Consider the following 7,590-nt stretch of genomic DNA (forward strand, 5'->3'; position numbering starts at 1 on the left):
AGCAGGAATTCCATGCCACCACCTTGGAGCAGCCTCATGTGAGGTGTGTCTGGGGTCTAAGCAGATTGACTTAGAGTTGGGACAGAGAGGCAAGAAAAAGATGACCCACCTCTGTTCTCTCTGAGTCTATGCCTGACATTCAGGACTATGTGGCCAGTGTGTCACATATGTATTCTCATCTCATCCCATGTTTATCTTTCCATTGAATATATTCTAGTGGTTTAAGACTCACAGACACACAGGCAGCTTAAGGATATCTTTGGGCACACTAGACAATATACATTCTTATTTCTATGGTACCTTTCTTGTTTCTACTTTAGAATTTTTTTTTTTTTTGGCTATTTTAACAAAACCAGAAGAATTCTCCGGAGTAGTGAGCAGACCCTGCTTTACCAACTGTTGAATGAGTCTTTTTGTCTGGGAAGGCAGGACCACCAGAACTCAACCCTTCTCTCCCAGCTCAAAGCTAAAGCTGAATCAGGCATCTGCAGAACCATAGATGGTTCACAGCTCTGCAGGGCAGGTTGGGTGGCAGTGGAACATGTGGAAGTGAATGACAGCTTGTGTTTCCAAAGCATCCATTCATAAAATCAACAGTTGGCCTATTTGTGAATTACTCATTCCACACAGATTTATCATACGCCTTCTATATGCCAGGCACTGAGCCATATTTTGGCTGCTGGAGCTCCCACCCACAAGGCACTCTCAACCAGGCGGGAGAAGTTACCTACGATGAGGCTCTGCGATGTGATTAAAGCCTACCATTGTGGAGGACCCCCGAAGGGTCGTCTTTTAGCTATGAACTTCAAAGTACTTCTGATTAGACACTTGGAAATTCAGATAGGGCATCTCCGGGAACATCTGTGTGGTGTGTTTTTACCTGGACAGGAAATGCTTCCCAGAAAGAAGAATTGGGGAAAAGAAGTGCTTATGTGAAGAATGGGGTCCCAGCTAGGTGGGAGGAGGTGAGCTCAGCAGAGGAGTGGGAAACTGAGTCCTTTCCATGATGGGGGCAGGGCAGGGCAGGACAGGATTTTTTTTCCCAGGATTTATTTGGAAGGCTGCTTGGGATCTCTCTATGCCTGGCATAGCTGCTGAACAGAGAGAATCCCCTGTGCTTGTTCCCAAACCATGCAGTCTCGTTGGACAGAGTGATGTTAACTGTTCCATCTCCTCCTGCTCCCAAACATGAACCTTTCTCTGGGAAGCTACCTGTCCCCTCTGGAGGCTGAGGGGCCTAGGTGTCCCCTGATTCCTGCAGATCCTTCTTTATACCACTGTCAGGGCATGGAGCACATTCCAGATAGTCAATTACTCCTTCTTGAGAGCCTCTGCTTAGAGATGGTGAGGATTTGATGACTCCTCTTTCTCATCTTTAAGGATAGGGACAACTTTACAACCCCACCACAGCATGTAGTTTCCACCTTTTCTGCATAATTTCTATTTTCCATCCTGTGATGCCTTGTATCCAGATGTCTCCTAAAGGCTCATAGGTGGAGCTCTTAAGAGATTATTGGATCTAGACTGTGTGATGCTTTGATTAAGTGTGTGATACTGGAATGAAGGGTACATGATTACTAAATTAGACCACTGATTGGTTTGGCATAGTTCTGAGTGTAGATAATGGGATAACCCATTCCAGGAGTGAGTGCTACATGCCCTAAGGGCATATAACCTGTATAGAATGTAGGAGACAGAAATAGAGCTGCTGGGGTTGCTGCTTGTTGCCTTTGCTGCTTTCTGTCTACCATGAGCTGTTTCTCCTCTTGGGTATTCCTCTGCCAAGTCACCTTGCCTTGGTACCAGCCAATTATGGAGCTCCACAAACTATGGAGTTGAAATGAACCTTTTTTAAACTTTGGGTGTCGAGTATTTGTCTCAGCAATGAGAAAAGTACCTAAGATACATTGATTGCGTACATCTTCTGGGTGTGTCATTGTTTCTCATTATGATTTTAACTCACATTTCTCTAATTACTAATAATGTTGAGTATCATTTCGTGTGCTTGCTGGGATTTCCTCTTTTCTTTTTATTAGCATGTGTTTACAAAACATGTTTATATTCCTTGTCTGAATTGGTACATTTATATAATATGTTGGAATAGCTGGGTTGAATAGAATATCTATTTATAGTTTTTTGAGAAATCTCCATGCTGGTTTCCATAATGGTTGTACTAGTTTACATTCCTACAAACAATATAGAAAGGGTTCTTTCTACCATCTCACCAGCATTTGCTATTATTTGATTTCTTGAAGAAGGCTATTCTTTGTGGACTAATATAGGCTCTAAGTGTTGTTTTAATTTGAGTTTCCTGCCCTGCCCCCATCATGGAGAGAACTCAGTTTCCCGCTCCTCTGCTGAGCTCGCCTCCTCCCGCCTTCCTGGGACCCCACTCTCCACACGAGCTCTTCTTTTCTCCAGTTCTCCTTTCTGGGAAGCATTTCCTCTCCAAGTGAACATTGTTTTCATGTATTTATTGGCCATTTGTGCTTCTTCTAAGAGGCGTCTATTCATTTGAGTTGCCCACGTTTTGATTGGGTCTTTGATTTTGAGAGGTCTAACTTTTTGAGTTCTTCATATAGTTTAGACATTAGTCTTCTGTCCATGGAATAGCTGAAATTTTTTCCCATTCTGTAGGTTGCCTCTTTATTTTTGTGGTTGTTTTCATTGTTGTATAGATGCTTTTTGATTTTACATGATACCATATGTTGATTTGTAAAGTTGTTTCTTGTTAAAAAAGTAATTCTGTTAATAAAAGTCCTTGCCTAGGTCTATGTCTACAAGAATTTTACCCATTTTACCTTCAGAATATGCCTGGGTTTATTTCTGCATTCTTCATTCTGTTCCATTTATTGACATTTCTGTTTTTGTTCTTGTACCATGATGTTTTCATTACTGTAGCTTTGAAATATAACTTGAAATCTGGGATTGTGATACCCCCTGTTTTGCTCTTACTATCTGAGACCTTTTGCTATTCTGGGTCTCTTCTAGTTCCATGTGGATTTAGAGATTGCTTTCTTTAATTCTAGAAGAAATGCTGCTGGTACTTTGATTTGGATTGTGTTAAATTTGTGTGTCAGTTTTGGAAATATGTCTGTTTTGACTGTATTGATTCCAGCTATCCAGGAACAGGAGCTGTCTATTTTCTGATGTCCTCTTTGAGCTCCTTTTTCAGAGTATTGTACTTTTCATTGTAAAGGTTTTTTTTTACTTTCTTGGTTAGGTTAATTCCTAAATATTTACTTTTTCTTGGCTGTTAATCTCACCCTTTGTAATCCTCACTGCCATCTTGAAATGCTAGTAATTAATTTTTTTGATGCTATGTGAATTGTACTGTTTTCCTAATTTATTTTGCAGTGAGTTTATGATTGGTGTGGAGAAATGCTGTTGTTTTTTTGTGCTGTTGATTTTGTATTCTGCTGCCTTGCTAAATTTGGTTATCCAAGCTTGATAGCCTAAATCGTTTGATAATAACAATAAGCTTGTGTTCTGGATGGTTAACAACCTATGTTTGCAGACCAAAATTAGAGAAAAAGGAGAGCTACAAGGAAAGCCAACATTTTGGCCCTAGCCTTCTAAGGTCAATTAAGACTCAGGACATATGAGAACTTGTACTGTAACATCATATACCTCGGTAGTGTCCCAAATTTTCTGATCAAGAAGATTATGGGGCCAAAGAGGAAAGTGATCGATGATGTAGAGTGTGCCTAAGGAGAGTCACATGGGGAGAAGACACTCTCTCAGGCTTTCACAGAGAGCACATTGGCCAAGCAATGGCCGTGACTCATCCACATGGCTGCACTGACAAAGGTTCTACAATCTGAGGTACAGGATCTCAGGATAAATCCTGAGGGCATTTCACTGACCTTCTCAGACCAAAAAGCTACAACTCTTGTTGCATAGGTCCTGCTTTACCTTGGTCTTAACCATCCAGTAGAAAAGTATGAAGACGAAATATAGGAAATAAAGCCATGCTGTTAAGTTGAGCTGTGGGGGACTCAGGTCAATAATTTCTGACATTGCCAGTTAAACAGAAGACCCAATGCTATTATGGGTTACTGGACTCTTTTGGAATATTTTGCTGAGTTTACACACCTATAATATTCAATAACAGAACTTAGAAAAAATGGGGTATACCGATGAATGTCCATTTTGTATCTGTGTATTCAAAGTGGTTAGGATAGATATATAGTTGCATTCTCTTAATGAATAGAATGATTTGTTCTAATGGTGTTTGTAAATAGGATCACAAGTCCTCATCTTGTACGGCAATTAACCACTAAGAAGAATATATGCAGTGTATTATTTGTTGAAACTGTACTTTCGATTTGATTTGAAACTGTCTCATTGCTATCTGTTTATCAATAAAACTTTGAAAAAAATTTGGTTATCCATTCTAGTAATATTTTGGTAGAATTTATTGTGTCTTCTATGTAGAAGATTATATCCCATTTACAAATAATTTGGATTCTTCCTTCTGTATACATATCCCTTTCATTTCTTTCTCTCATCAGAATTCTCTGTTTAATGAGTACTATATTATTGAACCACAGTGGTAACACTGGCCATCCTTGTCTTATTCCTGATTTTAGAGTAAAAACTTCCAGTTTTTTCCCACTAAATATGACATTGGCAGTAGGTTTGTCATACATGGATTTTATCAGATAGAGACAAGGTCTTTCTATACATGAGATCTGCAGGGTTTGTGGTGGATTAACGAATGGTCAACTTGGAATACCCAGCTGAACTGAAGCAGCATGGTGCTGGGTGTAGAAGGGCCACATTGTGGTTGTTGTTAACAGCATGAAAGCAGAACTAGAGGGGAAGAGGGTGTGCTGTTGATTCTCTGGAGAAGCTTGTCGTGCCTGCTGGTTTTCCTGATATAGACTTGGGTGTTCTCATGGCCAGAAGAGCTTGAGTCCTTGCTGTTCCTAGCATGGCTGCAGTTCCTTTTTAGGGTGCTCTGGTCTTTACCTTGAGGGTGCCTTCTGGCTCCAGTGCAGATCCTTCAGTTTGCTGGTGCAGATCTTTCATCCTACTGGAAACAGAAATTCTAGCTTTCACCATTGACCATTGTTTTGGCCTTCCAAGTGCAGATCTTTGATATAGTCTTGCATTAGACCTTGATGTGGATTCCAGATGGACTTAGGGAGAACATTTCCATGGGGGATAGGTCTTTAGCTGGATTCGTGCAGGATATTACTGTGGGATCCAGGCCCTCAGCTGGATTCTTTGGGTCTCTAGTGCGTAGACAGACTTCCTATACTCTTCTGCATTTGACTCTTTGATTGAACATTATAAAATAATCCTACAAATTATGAGTCCTGTGTTAAGTCCATTCCCTTATAAACCTTGATTACAATAGGGTTCTTATCATGAGTGGATGTTGAATTTTGTCAAAGGCTTTTTCTGTGTTCATTGAGACGATCATGTGCTTTTTGTCCTTGCTTCTCTTATATTGCTTATTACATTTATACATAAATATATAAATTTATTACATTTATTTTTTCACTATGTTGAACCAGCCTTATGTCTCTTGGGTGAAATCTTGGTTGTGATGTATGATGTGTTTGGTGATTTGTTGCATTCTGTTGCCAGTAACTTATTGAAGATTTTTTCATCTATATTCATTTGAGATTGGCCTGTAGTTTCCTTTTTTGACTGAGTTTTTTTAAACCTTGGTTTTGGAATCAGGGTAATGCTAACTTCTAGGAAAGACTTTGGGAGTATTCCTTTCCTCTCAATTTCATTAAAGAGTTTTAGGAGCATTGGTGTTAGATCTTCTTGGATTTTCTAGTAGAATTCAACAGTGAAACTATTGGGACCTGGGGCTTTTTACTTGATAATTTTTTTTTTTATTACTGCCTCAATTTCATTATCATCTCTTGGGTTATTCAGGTTTTTAAAATGATCTTCCTGATTTAGTTGTGGTAATTTAAATGTATTCAGAAATCTGTCCTTATATTTTGAATTCTACAGTTTATTTGAGTACAGGTGAGTGAGGTAGTTGCTAATAATCTTCTGGATTTCAGTAGTGTCTATTATGTTTGGAAACTTTTCATTTGTAATTGCATTGATTTGGATATTTTCTTTCCTTCTTTGAGTAACATTTCCTTTTTTTTTTTTTCTGTATTTTAGGGAAGGGCCGACAGGGTCTCACTATTAGATCAGACTCATGGTGATCTGCCTGTTTACAGCCTCCCAAGAGCTTCAGTTACAGGCGTGCACCACCATGCTCAGTCTCAATCACCATCTCAGCATGCCCCGGGGGCAGGACTGGCACAGCAGGCTTGGGGATTAAACCCTTGGCCCCTGCGCCTGCTTGCAGGAACTTAAATCTGCTGAGCTATTTGGCCAGCCCTAACGTTTCCTAAGTTTTTCTGTATTTTATTTATTACATTGTTTATTGTTTTAGTTTCAATTTTATTAATTTATACTTTGATCTTTACTATTTCCTTCCTTGTCCTAGCTTTAGGATGTCTCTTGTTTTTCTAGGACCTTAAGGTGCATTATTAGATTGTTTATTGGGGTTTGCTCTGTTTTTCTGATGTGGGCATTCATAGATATAAAATTCCCTTAGGATTGCTTTCACTGTGTCTCATAAATTCTAGTTTGCTGTGCTGCTGTTATTGTTTAATTGTGGATAGATAGTCTTATTTATTCCATGACCCAAGAGTGCATTGTTTAATTTCCCTGAACCTGTATACTTCTTATGGCTTCTTTCCCATTGATCTCTAGTTTTATTGTTCTATTATCTGATAATGTGCATGGGACAATTTAAATTCTTTTGCATTTACCTGAGCATGCTTTACTGGCTACTGTGTGGTCTGTTTTGGAGAATGTCCCATGTGCTGCTGAGAAGAATGTGTATTCTGTTGTTGGTGGGTGAAAACAATCTGTGGATGTCTATTAAGACCATTTGTTTAAATGTTTTGTTCAACTCTGATATTCTGTTGATTGTTTTGGCTAGTTGATTTGTCTATTTGTGATGATAGGGTAACGAGGTCTCCCACTATAATTGTGTTGATGTTTATCTGATCATTTATGTCCAATAGTGTCTTATACAGTTGAATGCCCTAATTTTGGTACATATATGCTTGTAATTGTTATCTCTTCTTGTTGAGTTGTTAACCAATATAGTGTCTTGTTTGCCTCTTCTGGTCCATTTTGGCTTGGAGTCCAGGTTGTATGAAATTGGGTAACTATTTTTGCTTGTTTTCAGGTTCCTATTGCATGGAATACTGTTTTTCAACCTTTGATTTTTTAAAGCATGAATTTTTTTGGCGGTTAAATGTGTTTTTTGTATACAGCATACTGTTGGACTTTATTTCTGTATCCATTCTGCCAGTCTGTGTCTTTTGATTGAGGAAATTAAACCATTCATGTTGAAGGTTATTAATGAAAGATACTGACTTATTCCTATCATTGAATGATTTTCCTGCTGCTAATTCCCTTTCTTCTCATTCTACTTAACTGCTTACCTTATCTCCTGCAGTCCTTCTGTCAGACCTGTTGGTATTGCTAGCTTGGTGCTGACATTGGCCTTGTCTTCTGGTTCGGACACTCTGTCTTCACACTGGTGAATTCTCT

The sequence above is a fragment of the Octodon degus genome, unplaced genomic scaffold, assembly GCF_000260255.1.
Source record: "Octodon degus isolate 3935 unplaced genomic scaffold, OctDeg1.0 scaffold00132, whole genome shotgun sequence".
Classification (NCBI taxonomy): domain Eukaryota; kingdom Metazoa; phylum Chordata; class Mammalia; order Rodentia; family Octodontidae; genus Octodon; species Octodon degus.